Source organism: Plectropomus leopardus, chromosome 8 (genome assembly GCF_026936395.1).
Source record: "Plectropomus leopardus strain MGB_pleo_1.0 chromosome 8, ASM2693639v1, whole genome shotgun sequence".
NCBI lineage: Eukaryota > Metazoa > Chordata > Actinopteri > Perciformes > Serranidae > Plectropomus > Plectropomus leopardus.
Genome location: NC_142183.1, coordinates 27046536 through 27065913, shown reverse-complemented (window position 1 = coordinate 27065913; position 19378 = coordinate 27046536). Strand labels below are relative to the sequence as shown.

Sequence of the window (19378 nt, the reverse complement as noted above, 5' to 3'; positions counted from 1 at the left end):
ACCGTAAGGATTGATCCACTGCGAGTAGACAACAAACAAACAGCTCTGCAGTTCATATATTGCAAAGATTTGCAAATTGCACTGTTGTAGCAAAATGTGACAAAATAGTCACAGTCTGGAGCTCTGCAGAAGCCTTGCTTTGTGAGTGTGTGTGTATGAGAGAGAGAGCCATAGGAAAGAGCACAGGAACCCAAAGTCAGATGGCTTATAAAAACAACTTGACAATTCATACTTCATGTTCGCGCTATCATCACTTTATATATCGCATGTGGAACAAGCCGTGATACCTCAAGTATATTCGATAAATCGCCCACCCCTACATCAGACATTTTGATTAGTTACAGAAAAAGCACAGGTGTTAGTAATAACATTAACAATGGCTCGGATCTATTCAAGTGCCCCAGTGAGCCTTGACAGTGTGCCAGCATGTACAATACCAGGTCCCTGAAACTGAATTAATTCTATTATTTACATCTGTGCTTTTTCTACAGTGACATGTCAAAATGTCTTCTGTAAAAAAGACCTTTTATATGTAGCCTCACAATTACAGTTTTGTATGAAATTTGAATTATATAACTCAAACATTGATTTCTTTCATCTCCTGAAGACAATTACTGCATAAATTCAAGACATAATAACAAGTAGTGTCATTCTTCTCTGCTGCACAGACACAAGGTCCATAGAGTCACTGAAAAGACCTCGTGGTGAGATTGAAAAATAATTTCCAACAACAAGAATGAGCCTTCAATCTTAACTTTTATGGCATGAAGGACAAGAAGTCCTTCGAGTGGTCTGAAAAACTTAACATAAACTTTATCCAAGGAGGCTACTCTTTTGTGTTCAGACCTGTAACACACATTTACACGTAAAAACTGCCCAGTGCAACAGCATTCTGACCAGCCCTCCTGATGTAAAAATAAAGCAGATGTGACTCTTGAGTCTGACTGCGGCAGCTATAGGTCGAATGTTGCGCATATTTTGTCAGTGTTTTCCAGCAGTTCTACTCCCATTCAGTTTCTCTGTGTGTTTCTTTCTCTGCTCTCTGCACAGCCCCTTAAACTTTAAAGGCATATGACATCATTGAATCCTATGACTAATGTAAGATAAAGGCAGCGGACCCCTTGAGCCCATCCAACTTCACTGAAACCAAACCTAAGCCTTTGTCCAATTGTAACAGGATGTCTCCCTCTGTGTGCGGAACTGTACTTTGATATCTGAAACCACAATTCTCTCCTTGAAATAGATGATGAAATTGACTGTCATTTTGGTGCAAGGGCTACGGTAATGCAGCTGCTGTATTAGACCACCGCAGCAAAGGGAGAGAGCAGCTCCACAAGGCCAAACTCTAATTTTCCCACTCAATTCTTTGTTCTGACCCTCACCTGGAGTCACAAGTTTTGACAGTAACTGGAAGATACGATCCAAGAGACACGTAGCCAAAATGAATTTCATCCACTGGTTGATTGGCCTCGCCCTCTGTGACAGTGTTGGGATCTGAGAGGGCCTCTGGGTCAGGCTGCAACTTCTTTACACTAATGAAAGCCAGGGAGGTGGCTCAGGGACCGGGAAAAGACACCTCCTGGGACTATAGGGGTTGGACAGGCCACGGCCCACTGCTGGGACGAACTAGGACACACTGGAGGGACTACAACTTCCAGCTGGTGCAGGAGTGTGTGGGGACTCCCAGGGAGCAGCTGAAAAGGCGTTCATACTCTGTTGTCTACTTGACACTAATGAGGATGAGACAGTAGATGGATCAATGGAGGATTTCACTGCTGCGACTGAACTCAAAATTACATAGATATTAGGCCATGGAGTTATTCACAGAAGATTTTTTAATGTGTCACTTTTCTTTTTACAAGTCACAGAGGGGTTGTGTGTGTGGGTGTGTATGTGAGAGAGGTTAATGCTTGACTGGGGCCTACAGGAGTGTGCCTCTGTGATACATTGCTTATCTGCTTTGTCCACCATTTGCTAGCACATCAGAGACTTCCTATCTAACTCCAGGGAATTACAACTGCGAGTGAAAAGACCCAAATAGCTTGAACATACAACTACTTTATATATAGAGTATATGTATACTGCAACGATTTGGGATGCAATGATGCTGAAATACTTAAAACTTCTGATGTACAGAGTTTGTGCACTTGTATCTTGATGTGTTTCTGACTTAGACTGAGATAATTCTCTTTTTTTTAAATATTCAGAGTAATGTTTTTTGCAGTCAAGATGTACAGCCATATAAAGATTAAGATTTCTAGGCACACGTCAAGGCCAGGGGATAGCCTTCTACATATACAGATTTGATCTGATCAGTGAGCAGTGAGCTAAGATAATTGGACAAACAGTCAAAATGCCAAACTTCCCCGAGGGGAAAGCCAACCCCCTTGGTAGCGAAATGAACCTCTGGTTACCCGAATGCCCTCTCCATTGTCCCGGCCCTGACCAATAGCTATAATATAATTTAATTTAATTTAATTTAATTTTGACAGAGCATATCTATTTTAACCGGTGCAGCATTTCCAGCCTGTGGCATTGGTATACTGGCCCAGAAAAACTTACTGAAATAATATATCTGCTAAGTCATTTCACGTGATGCCACAAAACCAATCAAATCAGTGCATTAGCACTGCAACTTAAGGCAGTGAGCGAGCGACACACACAATAAAGAGACAAAACAAGAGACAACAGTCAGTGTACGTCGTTGTGTAAGTGAGTCAGACAAATCGCCAACTGAGCGTCTACGATAAAACAAACAACACTTAAACAGTATCACTTTCTACAAAGCGATCCCTCTTCTTTCCAGATCCTCTCGAGAATTTTACCCAAACTCCTCTAACTTCACTCTGAAGACCAAGGCTTAAAAGATCTCCCATGTCATTCCACACCTCTGTTGTCCTTTTGGATGCCATCTCCCCCTGCTGGCTTTTATTGGTGTGGTCACTCTGTGCTCACTGCTCTAACTCCACTGATACAAAGGAGTTTGTACACCCATGGACAAAGAAGAAATTCTTAATTTAAAACTGCAGCAGGACTCCCATGATCAACATATGAAATGTCAAACTAATACTAAACAAGACCCAGAACTGAGGACTGCACAACAAAAGCCCACTATTTGCTTTAGAAAATCTGGAGTATGGGAAGGCTTGTCATCAGGAATGAAAATCATGGATCAGCCTCTACCCTGAAATTCTGCACTATTTTAAAAGATTTCCTCATCCCCGAGACGATTAGACATTGAAAACAAACTGTTAAACTGAGAGAGGTTGTGAATTTATACACTGAACACGACTGGCTCTTTCTAAGTCCAACCCCTTCTTGCTTTGTGCTGCAATACAGAAGCTGAGAAAGCTTGGTACCCCACAGACCCAGCTTTGGTTACAAGACGTGGCTGGAGGATCTGTGAAAGCAACATTTAATACTCTGACCATACCCAAGGCACTATGTTTTTCTGTTCGCTAAACCATTAAAAAAAAAATTTCCTATGATGGGAGTGGATTTAGCTGTGTGATAGGCCTTAATAATATAAATCATATAAAAAAAAACTAGCAAATGAAATAGTTTTCTTTTACTGTGGAAGTTTTCAAAGCCTGACACTGTGGTTCCCCTAACACCACCCAACCTCCCAAAAACATGACCGACGCTTGCTTAAAATTTTTGTCACGCCTGTCCCTTTCACCTGGGGACACACACTGCACAGTTTGAAAACCCTGAACCCTGATATAGTAGCACACAATACTCATACCCAAAAACATACAAAATAAACACACCCACAAGGCAAATCTTCTCAACATGCAAAGCACACAAAACCAATTATACTCCTCTTTCAACATACACATGCGGGCACACATGAACCTGCGTGCACATGCATAGACACACGTTCACGCACAAACATGCTCTCAAGCCAACTTTTATTGAACAAGAATCCAATTACTTAACCCAGCTTCAGGTTCCGCGCCCTTTTTGCTCCTCCACCTTGACAAGTCTGCGTTAATATCTGCTGACAGCCAATGTCCAACGTGCACACGCACACACCTCGCACACACAAGCATACAGCTGATCCCCATAAGAGTCTGATTAAATGAAAACTGTGATGCCCATTTCTCCATCCCAGGGTCAATGAATACCAATGAGAGACACATATCACAGTCCTCGCTGTGTGTGTGTGTGTGTGTGTGTGTGTGTGTGTGTGTGTGTGTGTGTGTGTGTGTGTGAATGGCAAAGAGAAAGATGGGGAACTTTCATGCATTACTTCTGAATATGTAGCTCTGTGGATTTTTTTCCATCACCTTTTTTTTTTGATCTCTTCTGTTCATATGTCTCCATGACATCTGGATCTTTATTGTTCCCAGTCCATAGATCACTTATTAAGCCAAGTAATGAGGAGGTCATGCATAATTTCATTTGCTCTAGCGCTACCTGGGGACATTTTCTTACTTCACTAAAATCTATGATAGTTTCCTTTTGAAAGGCCATAACTCTCCTTCAGTAGCAGGCATCGGGGTCACAGATGCTAAATGGGCCATTTATAGATTCCTGGTGGAGGGAGAATATTGTGTTGGGTCGTTTCAGACCTCTTATTGAGGCTATCTGACTCTACGTGGTTTAATTTGCTCCCGGTGATATATCTGATAAAAGACCAACCTTTCAAATCATTCTTGTAGCTTTGCTCCTACATGCATGCTCTCTCCCGCACCAAGTGTAGGGTATAACGGATGTTATTTAAGATGAGCGACTTCAGTTAAGCAAATCGAATATCAATATCATCTTACAATAGATATTCTTACCAGCAGTGACCCGTGGGGACTAGCAATGATTACTGGTAAATACAATTACTATGTGCAAAGCAATGGGGGATTTAGCCAATGCACAAATTTGAACACAGCGGTCCTGCATTCTGTTTTGCAGCTCAGTAATCACAATTGGAACCTATTTCCATTTGCGCAAGAGATATCCACAGGCATCATTATAATGCATATATTGAGCCATGGTATCGTTTACATTGGAGAAAAAGAGCATACACGAGCTATCATTTCCCTTTGTTTTGCCTCCCTTTATTTTTCTTTTGTTTATGTTTGTATAATGCATGTGATAACCCCACGTCGCTCCAAGACGAGCCACCCGACAGGCTTTCATATGGAGAAATATCAAATCAGTGCAAACAAATAACATCGGCACAGCACACTTTTAAAAAATTGATGTCCTTGGAGGCGGTTCATGTATGACAATCAGAGACTTAGAGATGGGGAATGCTGTCTGTGTGATATGGCACGTGTTTCTCCCCCCTCCTGTCCTTCTCAGCTTAAGAAGTGGGCCGCCATTGGTCAGCTGTCCTGCAGGGATGCTTGCCAAGCTTATCGGTCTGTTACAAATCAGGCAGAGAAATTGCAGCAGGAACATCTCTCCCTTTTCTCTCTGCTCTCGCTCACCAGGATCACTCGAGGGGATTGAGGCGCTAAGAACAGCACAAATCTTCACATCCTACTTTGCCTTGCATCTACCTCTGATTTTTCTCCTCTTCTCCCCACATGCTGAAAAAAACATCCTGCTAAATGTGAAACTTTTTTTTTTTTTTAATCGTGTTTTGTTTTCTAAGCTGCATTGATGTCACATTACAGTTTGTATCCAACTGACTGCAGTTTTCAGTTCATGATCCAGTATTAGTTAATCTGGCTTTTGCATAATCCATGTCTGAAATGGCTAAAAGGTTAAATATCCCTTTGCAGTGCGTCCCCCCTCCCTCATCTAAATTCCTGTTCTTGACTGTAGTGAATTTACAGATAACATGTGAACTCAGCGTGGGTGTAGCTTTCACACAAATTTACCTAAAAGTATGATAAAAGGAGCCCTGAAATGTTTAATAAGGTTGGGCGAAGAGAGCTCTTGGGAATTTGAGTTGCATTCATGGGTCAAATTTGTTTAATGATGTATTTTCCTTTTTCATGTGGATAATTGGCCACATGAAAGAGGCTAAGATGCCAATTTCACCACCGACAGCAGCCTCAGTCGCCCATAAAGCAGCCACAAGAAACGTTACATCTTGTGCTGTAGGAGGCAAAAGAAGGATGGATCTTTGTTATTACCCCTGGTTTTGTATCGAAGGACAGTGACAGATCATTATGGTCAATTGTTCTTTCAACCAACGTACTGTGTAAAAGGCAGAGGCTGTGTTTATGCTGTGAATCCAGTGACTAATACTTTCTCCATTTTACTTCAAACATGTAGGTTAAAGCTTCATCCCAGCTGTACCTGTTGAAAGTCATTCTGAATGATACAGGAAATCCCCAAATGAAGGAGAAGTCAAGGCATGCTTATGGAGAAAACACTTGAGTACAGAAAAGTATGTGCACAGGGGTTTTCATGCAGATACTTCTTTCCAGGACTGGTCTTTATGGTGCAAGGTTAGCCCAATAGCTATTATTAAGATCTTTTTTTTATGCAACACAATATTTTAAACCCCGTGATGCACAGCCTGGGAGTTGGGACCTGACGAAAGTATCACATAGACAACATTCAAAGCAATGTTAATTGTATCTGATATTTCTTAAAAATTAACGCATTTTCTTCTGAAATACTGGACAATGTTACCTTTTTTTTAGAATCTTTCAACTTTTAAACTAGAAAAAAGGACAGATGCAGTGCAGATGTCTGTCAAGCGACTGCCAGAGCTGATCAACGCCACTGTAGACAATACACATGCTGTAGCTGCGCTCAATTAAATTTCCCTTCCACTACAGTCAAGTCAATATGGCCGCAAAGATTATAAGACTAATTCTTTATTTTCTTTTTTTTCACCTCGTATTGTGCCTAACTTTAGTGGATCATAACATATCAGGTATTAAATTTCAGATGCTCATGTTCAGCTTTTCCATGGATTTCAGTTTTGGGGCCACAGCAAAGGCCAAAATGTAGCCTGCAACCAACAATAAGGCTTCTTGTTTTTAGCCAAGACGATTACCCGAAATGCCTTTTGCTCTATGCTTTTGCTGCATGATTTTACAGCATTTACTGTCAGTAAAAACATTCAAAAAACATGTTTTCAAACAATTTTGACTTACTGAAACCACAAGAAGTCTATGAGCATACAGTCTAAAAAGTGCCAACAAAATATTAGGCTGATAACGAGATTAATGAGATTAGCTGTGGACAGACACACAAACTTCCTGGCGGACATAATGAAGCAGTCTGATTTGGGATCACAGCTGGAACAAGGGGTCATGAATTACATTGCTTCACCATAAAAGGTCACAAGTCGACCACTGGTTTTGAGAAATGGTGTGCTTCCAACTTTAATGTAGTCTTGGGAAGGCCCCTTCCTATTTCAACATGATAATGTCTCTTTATGCATAAAAATGAGGTCCATAAAGAAATTGTGTCTCCAGTTTGTTGTCAAGGAACTTAACCTGCACAAGCACCCACCATGAAAGCACCCAATACCTTTACTACTAATATAGTATTTAGTTCATGTAAATACAACAAAAAACATAGTGTACTTCATTCAACACTACATCAAAAAGTATCTACAATGACTGTCTTATATCTAACACTAGGGCAGGCGCATGCACTTTGTCACTTAAGGCAAAAAACAATTATGCCAACCCTCTATCTGCAATGTACCAAACCAGCAAGAGACAAAGGCCAATATGTCACACACATAAAGTAAACAACATTAACAACAAACTCCAGTATGGCTTACACATGGCTCAGGGCAACGATTATGGTCTCAAAGTGTCAAAACTATGAAAGTATGCATGACTCATCATTCAGACATATTGAAAATCCACATACAAATAACGCACCAAATACAGCTTCATAAGAACTTCAGCAGAATGATGATAACACATAGCTTTTTTAGAAATAATAATAATATCATTTCAGCTGTTCACCAAACCTACACCACCGTCTCCTGCGTCAAACAGTCAAGACTTAATGCACTGCAACTGAGCTACAAGAGGGCAAAAAAGCTTACCTTTCAGGAGTGCACACGGCGTTTTTCGAGGCCAAACTGATGACCAGCTCGTTCCATTCATGACAACTTGCTTAGCTGATTTTCCATGGGCGCCAAGGATGCTTGACAGATTTTTCAGTTTGTAACTCCGTCTTTTCCAAGCGCTTACTCTCTCACACTTTCAAAAAAAGTTTACAACATAAATAAAACGTCCTTGGTTGCTGAATAAACGAGCCGAGGCCCTTTCAGACTTTCTCCATTTGTTATCATCCCACGATAATGACACACAGAATACGTTCAGTCACCGCCGTTAACTGTGCCCTTCTCTTCGCACTTACAGGTATTGTTTTACGTGAGGGTTTTTTCTGTTTGTTTTTTGTTTTCCTCGAAGACAATCAAACTTGTTTTCAGCCGGCCTGTCTGCCATTGGCTGGTGACAGCTGGGGGCGGGAGGTGAGGCGGCTGCAGGTGCAGCGTGATTGACACTTGTCTCAACAATTAATTCTGCTTACAGAAAGTACTTACCTAATATCTTCAGAAAACTCTTGTGCTGCAAAAACCTTTTATTAGAATAGCGTCTTGCTCCAAGTCATGTGCTACAGCTTGTCACCTTTTCTTGAAATATAATGTATTGATCATTTATGATATTAACATTCTCCAAATATGTGTTTTTTATTTTTGAAGTGCTGCATATGAAAACAGATCTACCTATGTATTGTATGTATGTATCTAAAGGGCAGTGCTCTTTGAAATACTGTGGAGCCAAATCATGGAGTGTGAACTTTATCTTTTTAACAGATTATATGACTTTGTCTCAATACAAAAAGAAAGTTAAAAGTGGAATGATGTTAAAAAGATTTGGTTCTGTATAAAGCTGTGTTGTGTGGCTGCTGTGTTTCTCTATGGTACTGATTCATTTGATGTTATTTCTTTTCAGTAGTGATGTTTTGATGGAAGATGGGTATTTATATTAATATTTTACTTGGCATCATCATTTTTAAATGTTGTATATTTTGTTGTTTACCTTAGGGAAAGATCTTTAGACAATCCCACTGTGTGTTTCTTACTCACCTGCACATGTAAACTGTTTTATATCCCTTTTCTGTTTTTTTTCCTTTATATCTAAAAATCCAAATAAGCTTAACTAAACTAGAAAGCATAGCCTAGTATGCTAGGAGCCTGCAGTTACTGCCATTGGTTACTGTGCAGTTTTACTCATGAATATTAAATACATTTTGGTAGGCAACTGCCTGGTATGCCAATATAAACACACCACTATTGCGTTGGCAGTGCATAACCCATAATAAGAGATGCAGCTTTTTATTTTATTTTTCCATTAGTCATACCCAGTGCCTTAGAAATACAGATCTTTAGATCACTGGTCTACCGGCACTGGTCCTGCCCTGCTGCAGGTGGTGGTTGTGGAGGGGGGTCAAAGCCTGTTTGCAGCCCCTCCGTGTGAAACAGCTTAAGTAAGCACCATTTCCATATTTCTGATTCTGATAATGGACTGCTTTGCCATCACCAAATTACCCCGACACCACGCTGCCAGCCAAGTGAGTGAATTAGTTAATGTCCAAAAATGGTGGTATTTCCCACTCCCCTTACTTTTAATTTGGTGTGTGTGTGTTTGTGTGTGTGTGTGTGCGTGCATGCGTGTGTGCGTGTGTGTTTAGGGGAGCTTGTGCTTGGAGAGAGAGTCTAATGACTTTTTCACCTCTCACACGTGCCTCGAAGACACATTTCAGTTTACATTTGCGGTATTGAATTCATAATTGCTTGTTGGCCATATAACTTCCTGTATAATGAAATGCTTTCATAATAATCAATAAAGGAAATAGAGCGGGTCCATTTAAATGTTGTGGCAATAGGAGAAACCCATCAAGCTGAACTGATGCTTTCAGTGCTGCAGTGTGTTACCACATCGGTGAGTGTAGGACGTGCAGGAAGAGAAGTGGAGTGGATTCCATTTCAAAAAAAGTCTTCACTTGGGGACCGCTATCGTTCTTTCCTGAATGATGACATGCAGGAGGCGAGCAAGGATGGATGTCTGTCTGCGGTGTTGGAACTGGTCCTGGCCCTTAGGTGCCCCCCTTGCCCAATCTCTCTAGCCAGCTCACAGTGGATTGTGCTTACTCTCATTTAGTCAGGCCTATTTGTCTTCCCCTCTAAAGCCCAACCTGCTCCAAAGATGTAATTCCATAAAAGCATGCAATCAATACAGCAGAAACTGTACTCTCATCTATCATTTTTGATATAAAAAAAGCAAATAGGGAAAATTGTGTGCGTCTGTGTGAGCACATGCATGTTTGAGTGTGTCTATGTTCAGACACAAATATGGCAAATAAGCCTGAGCAGAGCAGGTCAAAAATGCTGGCTCAATCATAAGTGCTGCTGGCACACACAGTTGCACAAGAGAGCTTCGCCCACTGGATGGCACTGTTAAGATTTTTTTTCTTCTTTTTTTTTTTTCAAAGTGGTATCAACAATCAATTCATGTGTGGTGTTCTGTGTCAAAAACGAGGAAATATTAATTTCTTTGCTCCTGGAAACCTTAACATTTCCAGGAAAGATATAAATACAATATCCACACAGACACGTACACCCACACACACGGGCCTCATTAATCTCCTCTGTAACAGGACTCTATCCTCCGGCTCCAATATTACAGTAAATGGTGATGCTTATCTGCAAGCAGTCCTGCCCTTGAAATAGGTGCTGTTCCATTCCCAGCTAATTCCATAGCCATTAAATGGCTGGCACATTTTTCACAGGTATATAAATTGCTTTAAGCTGCGGCTTACTCTCAGCACATTGAAATACAAACACGGATGTTCTCTCCTTTTTATCTCACTCTGCCCTCTGTCTCCCTAATACTTCCAACCCCCCCTCACCACCACCACCACCTTACATCCTTCTTCCCACCCCTTTGCCACCCCTCCCTTCTCCTTACAAGTGAAATGAGCATGGATTGCCTTCTAGCTTGCAGCAAGGTTGAGGTAATAGCTTATTAGCAGCCAATAAACATCAGTCATTTCCATTTAAGCTAACACTCCAATCTTGTTCATAATCACCAAGACATGGATAGGGCTGGAAATCAATGGCACATTTTAACAGGGTGTCCCCTGTGTAGTGTTTGATCTACCTGATCAAGGAAGAGAGGAGATGTTTTTTCCCTCATCTGAATTCATGCAGGTGCATTAATAAGTCCACAACAACCACAGCTACGCTTGCAGGCTACATCAATAAGACTCAAAAACAAATAGTCCAGAGTTACTGGCATTTTATTTAACTTCATCGTAACATCATTGCACTAATCTATTGGATTGTTTGGACACAATGCACATGCTGTGGAGCCTGGAAGTGTAAATCTAAAAGCTAATATTTTTGAACAACTTTTTTTACTGTCTGGTAAGAACTGGGCCAACATCTGAGCGCTCATGAATCCAGTGACATGTATTAAGTATGAACATGCTGGGACACATATGAAACAGGGGGTCTGAGCGGTCATAAGCATTAAACACTTAATTTCCTGCATTCGGTGCCTTTCTGCACCAATTCAAAATGAAAGCCCTCTGGTACTTTCATGTTCATATTGGGGGGATAAATGCACCTGTTCTTACTATTAGGAGGGACATGTCCCCTGTGTACCCATGCATGAATCACGTACATGTAATGTAGTGCAGCAAAAACACTGATTGAGCAAGTGGGGGCCACTTAATCAGACTGGAATCAGACTTCTGCCAGCCAAGGCCAAGGGTGCATCCATGTGCTACTCTGACTTGGGTGTTGTTCATGTGCTTTCAATTGTAAGGTGGACACAACATGGGCACTAGGAAGAAGATGTGTTGTGTTTTATTGCTGAGAACATTTAAACAACATTTTAATAACAAAGAGCAAAAGAAACGAATCAGGTGAGTGATGAAATATGATTGGACTCATTTCTCAGAATCATAAATCATAAATCAGGCTGCTCTCATGCACTCTTTGTACATTTTTGTACATAACATTATCCAGCAAACTTTGTATATGTATATCTCACATAATCATGAGCAAGTATTTTGCGCATAATCCCTGTATTTTGGTAGGCTTTGATCATCCGTGACCAATGCACAGGAGTAAAGAAGGACGTGGACCCAAATGGTCCTTTTAGGAAGGTTGGGGTAGTGGATGGGTCACAAAACACAGGAACATTTGATTTATTTTAATCAAAGTGCTCGCAGTGTTTCCTTTTTCCCTAAACTTCCGTAACTTTATGTTAAGGACATAATGTCATTCGTGGGGCACTAACATTTGAGTACAAACTTAGGTTTTGCCTAACTTAGGCTAACTTAGGTGTGTTATTGAATTTATTTGCACCATCTTCCTTACATTTATTCAGTGTTAACAGTGAAGTTTTGATATTCTGGTAGAGGTATTTCCACGAGTTGGCGCTGTTCAGGCAGCTGGTAGCTATTGTTTTTGAGAAAGGAGAGAGGGGGAGGAGAGGGGAGGCAGAGTCGAGATCACAGGAGTTCAAGCAGGTTGTGATGGATTGACTGAGCTGTAATGTTAATTGGACTTCGCTAAATTTATGAGGAAAACCCCGATCATGTTGGGATGTTTAATTTCTTCTCACAAACCCACGTCGCTCGCACAAAATTGTGGGATATCAGAAAAACTTTTGTGTGTGCATTTTCATAGAATGTCATATGAAGAGTTTACAATACATTGCACAAATGCAGCACAAGGCTGCTGAGGTAAATAGGAGGTCTGTTACTTGTCCTTCAAAAAACAAACAAATGTTGTTCAGTGACATTCCCTTAACATTGCATTAAGCTTACATAACCTACCTACATACAAGTGTGATGCTGTTTCAGTAGATTAAAATGACTATTTCATCCTCATTTATGTCATTTTGAACATATAAACTGGTAATGCACTGAGGAAAAGTTTTGTGCTGTCAAATGTGCATGTTCTTCACGTGTCAGGGAGAAACTGACACCAAATTTTGCCAAAGTACCAAAACACAAAAGTTTTGAAAGGTTTGACACAATTACATGTATCAACTGGAAGGAACTGATACTGTGAAAAGAATCGATTCGCCCATCACTGCTAAAAAAACCACCTGAAATCAGCCTCTCCTCAAGAGAAAGTGGGTGTCGATCACACATTCACATCACACCCCTGCCCATCCAGACCTGACAGCAGGACACCTGCAGCCTCACTGATGAGGGGATGAAGTACTCCTCCCCTCCGAACTCTCGCTTCCTCTCATCCATCCATTTTATATTCTTCTCTCCCCGCGTGCCCACAGCCACAGAGCAGCTGGCCAGTTATTTGTGACCTGCCAGTCTGCTGGTGTAACAAGGTTTCGATGCAATTAAGAATACATTTCCCAGGTACCAACGCAACAAATCACAGGCTTGGGTCCCTGGAAACACACACATAAACTTTGCTTTGCTAGTCGCACAAATCAAACGGTACACAAATGGCAACATGGAATAACTACTCATTGTTAGAGAAGAAAAGGCAATTATTAATCAATCCATTTGTGTTGGGCTGAAAGGGGTTCAAACAGTCCCATTCTTTAGAGGAAAAATTTGCTGTGGTTGTGCAGCTTGGCTGGCGCAATCACCACCATTTATGTGTGTTGATTTGAAAGTAAGAAGCAAAGTGGTCAAATACATCACAGGCAGCCATTACTGCGTCAATCCGAAGAAGGAAAAACAATCCATTGTATGTGATAAATTATAAACATGCACAATGCAACATGAACTTTTTTCAATGTGTTGATTTTACAATCTCGGTGGAGGAGTGAGGCTGGCAGGAAGAATGTGTTTTTGGTCTTACAAGGAAATGGTACACTGTCATACCAGAATTACAACCTAGAGTTTTCCTGTCCAGTTCACTTTTCCACCCACTGTGTAGTAATAGGCAAACAAGCAAAGATAAAGGGTAATTTACAATTACTAGATCTTGATTTTTTTTCTGTTGTTTTGATTTTATTTGGGGAAAGTTTGACAGCTTCAGCACATTTATCATCTGTGTAAATAAATGAAACTTATTTCAAGATGCATGCATTTTATTTTGAGTATTTAAGCTCTGCATTAGTAACTTTAATAGTTTCTGTAGACATAAAAATACCTTTTAACCCTTTTCAATAACCTTGATCCCACTACTTTTAGGTCTCTTTAAAGGTGTGATAAACAAACCATGTAAAGGCTATATGGAGATGATTAGATAACAACTTTTATAGCACCATATATAAAATAATTGTGTTTTTTAAATGACGATCATAAAACTGATGCCAGTAAAGAAGACAAGCTTATATTTTTCTTTTATCATAGATCATAAACAACTGAGAAGCTAAATACATATAGTTTTGCTCACTGACAATCTTATTTGAAGTTTATTGGACAACAAAGGGAAGTGTTGTGAGACATGCAGAAAATCAGCAAAAAAAGGTATCAGTTTTCTCTTTTTCCTTAAAGGTCCAGTGTGTAGGATTTAGGGGGACATATTGTCAGAAATTGAATATAATATTATAAATATATATTTTCTTTAGCGCATAATTGTTTGAAAATAAGAGTGAGATTGTGTTTTTGTTTACACTGAGCCGTTGATGTCTACCTTGGAAACTGGTCCTCTTCCATGGACCCTTGCACCGCCATGTTTCTACAGAAGCCCAGAATGGACAAACCAAACACTGGCTCCTGATAGGGTCGTTTACTTTTTTGCGTCAGCCACCATAGTTAGCAGCCCTTTCTAATGAGAGCATCAGGCAAACAGTGATTTTTTAAGGTTAAACTGCTTATTAAGTGTTTTAAATTACTGGGACTGTTTGTTTTGGAATGGGAGTGACTAACATTCTCATCCCAAGTCATCACATGTGTTGCTTTGCAGTGGACTTCTGCATCTACATATTACGCTCTAGGTATCCTTGTGCATCTGCTATTGAAGTTCGGTGATGCTGTCTGGCTGTCTAGCAACATATAATAACACTGCAAACCGTTCTGTCTGGCCACGTTCTCAGCTGATGCCATCCAGCGGTGTATCATGTGGAAGGTGGCTTTTGGCGTCTCGATCATATGCCAACAGCATTACAAAAGTGGTGGTATTTGACAACTTCCATAAGAGAACAGGCAAGGAAAACAAGATGAAAAGCATAGGGTGACGAGACCTCTGTGGATAATTTGACTCTTACCCCTGGATCTTAAGTTATCAGAGAAATAAGTTCAGCACAGATTAGGAGGTGCTTGGCTAGCGGCCCATCTCAGACATGCCAAACAGCATTGAAGAAACACTAATATATAACATGAAACGGCTTTGTGCAGTGTTTTTAGCAGTTCAAATCACCAGATCTATTTGTCTTGGAAAGAAAGAGAACTCTACAGATAATTTGGCTCCTGCTAAAAACCTCCGAACAATAAATACCAAATAAATTGTAACCGGGGGAACTTTCAGCTTGTTACACTCTGCAGTCCTTGCCACCAGATGTCGCTTAATCCCCCTAAATCTTACAAACTGGACCTTTGAATCAACTTTTTCTTTAAAAAGCATGCATTAAGAACTGCAGCTTAGGCAATGGCCAGGGCAGTAGAATACATCATTAAAAATGTGTGAGAAAGCAATTTTATTACAGTGATGTGGGCTGTAAAGTAAAGCCGCCTGTAATTATTTAATATGTGGCAGAAAATTAAAAAAGTACTTACAGTGTAATTCAGATTTGGGTCCCCTCTAAATACAAATTTTTCCCCCTCATTCCCTTTACTTATTCCCTTGTACCTACCTGTAAGCGCCCAGTAAACATTTTATTTGTGACCATATGCAATAAATAATTACACTGAAATTTGAGGGCTGTAATTTGAAACATTTTATTAGCGCTCCATGCCCGTAAAATTAGTAAATTCAACACTGATAATGCGTCATACGTCTTCCACACATACCACCTCTCAGTTGTGTTTGTCTGGAGCTCATCACTTAGCATAAGAGCATATCAATATTAAATCCAGCCACTGTCAGCAGAGAGCAGTAATCACAACAAGCACTAATAATGAAGCCCAGAAAACCTTGTCAGTTTGCTGGAACATTCTATAAACATCAATACACCACCCAGCGCACGCATCATACAGATGACAGGTATTGTTAACGCAGACTGTATGTCTGCATGGTTTCAAGTGACGCTGCTGCTCATCTAGTGTCACATCATAATTTGCCGTCGGTTGATTAAACTTTCCATCATTTATGCTAATTGCAGGATGGGTGATTTCTTTTTATGCTCGGCTCTTTCCTGGTTGGCAATTTTCTGCAGTCTACTAAATCAAACTATTAAGAAAAATCATAAATTCTTTCTTTTTATTTTTGTTAAGAAAATGCACACGCAACTGCTTTCAAATTCCACAGCCTGCAGTGAAAGATCCCTCTGATTACTGATTACACATTGTGCATCATGCAATTTGAAGAAGCTCTGGTTTTAAATGTTTTATCTTTTTTTTACTGCTCCAGGGCATGAGATGTAATTTTAATTTAAAATATTTTTCATAGAATGTGAGTCGTACAGCCTTCACAATATATACTGTCATAGCATGACACACAAAAGAACACACTGATCATATGTATGGACCGGAAAGGGTTTGGAGTGCACCCCCTCTCCTTTTCAATCCCCCCGACTATTCTGAACAACACACTTATCTCTGCCTGATATAGTTTTGTACTGTATGAAGCACATAATAAGCAAGTATGCCGCATTTGTGTTTGCGTGGCTTTTTGTGTGTGCACATGTGTGTGCTTTCCTCACAATCCAGACATGGTGTGACGATGGAGGGGAGGAGGGGGGCAAGTTCGACATCTGCAAATTGAATTCTGCCCAAACGTGACAGTGATGAAGTGTTGTTCATAGCAGCCGTGATTGTCTCTATCTTCACTCCTGTCCGCGAGTATTACAGCAGGCCTGCCCGCTCCACAGGCCGCAACCCCAGCCCCAGCCAGCTCATCTATTAATGACAGTATTGGAAAATCAAATTCATACCAGATACATGTTTTATCAGCGCGAGCTGGCAGGAAAGAAGCTTGGTGTTTGCGCGCCTCCGTGCTCCTCGCTGTGTGTTTCTCTCTCCTTGTGTTTCTCCTTGTAAGATCAGGTGTCCTTAGCCCTCAGGCTGGCTTTTAATAATAGGATAAGGTGCAGAAAATTGATCTGGCTTCACAGGCGCAAGCTTTTAGGATTATGTCAATAATAAAACAAAGTTTGGCCTTTCCCTATCCTGCATTTCTCTTCAGGCGAGCAGAGGACCTCTGTGCTGCACTATGACTCTCTTTGTGGCTTATACCTTTCAAAAGAAGAAGAAAGGGGAGGGGGAGGAGGACAGAGGGAGGGAAGGAGGAGAAGGTGTGGTTACCTGGGGAGATGAAAGAATTTAGAGAGAAACCGAGGCGCAGGTATCTCAGCGGAGCTAGCGTTCACCTACAGAGTGTAAAAGAGCATCGGGGAGGCAGAGTAACTTAAGGGGAAAGAAGTCAAAAGTAAAGAGGGATGGAGGTCATGTCCTGGAGAGAGGAGTGAAATACGAGCCCACAATAGAGGTTGTGTTGAATAAAGAGGCGATTGATCACATGGAGAAGGTAAGAGAAACATGGTTAGCAGCTTACATATGTTCAACAGCAGTGCTGGATGCCCTCCAGGTGTGCTGGAAATAGTGCAGCAGAGGAAGGATTTCAATAGCTGCTCTTCAAACAAACACTTGAAAAGGTAAAGTGGAAAAATATGGCTCCCCATATCCAGTTCCTTGGAAATCAATGCTCTCTGAAGTTTGGGTAACAACAAATAGTATACAGTCTCCTATAAAAGCATATGGGAGATCCTTTTCTCTGCTGCTTTTCTTGTTCTGTGGGTGTTTTTTTTCTCCTTTTGGTATTCTGGACACAGAAGCACTCAGGCCCAAGCTTCCTCCTGTGATATGTGCTGTACTGCTCCCGCTTCTCTTTTCCTCTGCGCCTCCACATCTCACTAAATGGCAGGCGAACACAGACAAGACTCAGCTGGTTGACTGACTCCTTCAGTTCACACCAACAATGGCTGGCGGTGGGAGACAGGGCTGCTTCGATGGATATAGCCCCCCATAAACTAGAATCATTTCTCTCCTCCTCTCTCTCCCTCTCTCCATGCGTCTGTTCCTTTTTCTATCTTAGCAGAGAGTGCCGCCGCTGTCACAGTCTGAGTGATGTAAGGGTGAACTTGCACTGACCTCTCTTCTGGTAATAAGGATGGAGTGACAGAGCCTTCATCACGACACAACCCGACAGTGAGCGAAAGGGAGACAGACTGTATGTGTGTGTTTGTGTGTGTATTGGGAGTGTACGCAGCTATCTTAAAAATGGGTGGCAGCAGCAGTCCCTACATCATAGTTTATGAAGGTTAAGCAAAAATGTCTCTAAATTTCATCATTCTCAGCAAAAGCGCGAGAGGACAAAACAAAGAGAAATAAACCTCTCAGCCGCTGGGAACTTCTGAGGTTTAGGGGGAAAAGTCACACCAAAAGCAACAAGCATCTTGGGTATTTCTTGATGACTATAGTTGCCATGGTGAAGTCCAGCCATGTCCATTCTGTGTCTTCGTTTGACATTAGAGCAGTCAGCGCTCTGGGAGCTGCTTAACATTAACAGAAGGCCCTCGACTTTGCCACTCTGCTTTTCACCTTAATATGACTGAAGAGTGTTCTGCTGTTTATTGAAATGCACAGAACAAATATAGAGTGTACAAACCAGGCAGAGGGGCAGACAAAGCATAAGGGTACTTTAGGTCAACAATGGGAAACATTTTCATGCCTTTGCATGTCCCCTCTCAAGGCTTCTGGCCCTTGAGTCATTAGAGTGAAATAAGTGAGCACACCAGAAACAGCACTTTCTCTGATTACTAGCAAGCATGACTAACTCTGCACACTAAACCATATCCTTACACAACATCTCTGCTGAATAATGGAGAGAAAGAAATAGTTGCAGATTTTGAAAAATAACTATTTAATGTGAAGCTGGAGCTACTTTAGACAGTGCCAGGCAAAAGCAGGTTTCTCTGGGTCAGTTTTCCAACCCACTTTAGATGACACTACCAGTTTTGTAGTCATGATTAACCAAATTAAGACCAAGTCATTACCAAGACGAGAGTGTATCAAGGTCGACACAAGGCCAAGACTTTAAGGGTTTGAGGCCAAGTCAAGGCAGCAGACAAAAATAAACCAACACCAAAGAGCTAAAATCAATATCATTACTCAACATACCTTTTTTGCACAGGCAGTTTAGTGATATCCCTAGAGCTGTGGTCTTGACTGGTAATAAAAATCAGAGTCCATTTTGTCTGAGACAAAGACAAGACTGGGTAAAAATGCTTTTGAGTCCAAGACAAGGTTGAAATCTTCAAAAAGTGGTCTTGAGACCAGCCTCAAGACCAAGATT

The 19378-nt window shown here is 41.0% G+C and overlaps 1 long non-coding RNA gene across 1 annotated transcript in view; it reads right to left on the bottom strand.

Moving 5' to 3' along the window:
- Positions 1 to 8274, bottom strand: part of LOC148188958 (uncharacterized) — a 113594-nt gene extending 105320 nt beyond the window's left edge. Inside the window, exon 1 of the long non-coding RNA XR_015777141.1 lies at positions 7970 to 8274. This is a non-coding gene — a long non-coding RNA (uncharacterized LOC148188958). The remainder of the gene's footprint in view (positions 1 to 7969) is intronic.
- Positions 8275 to 19378: the final 11104 nt, after the last annotated feature.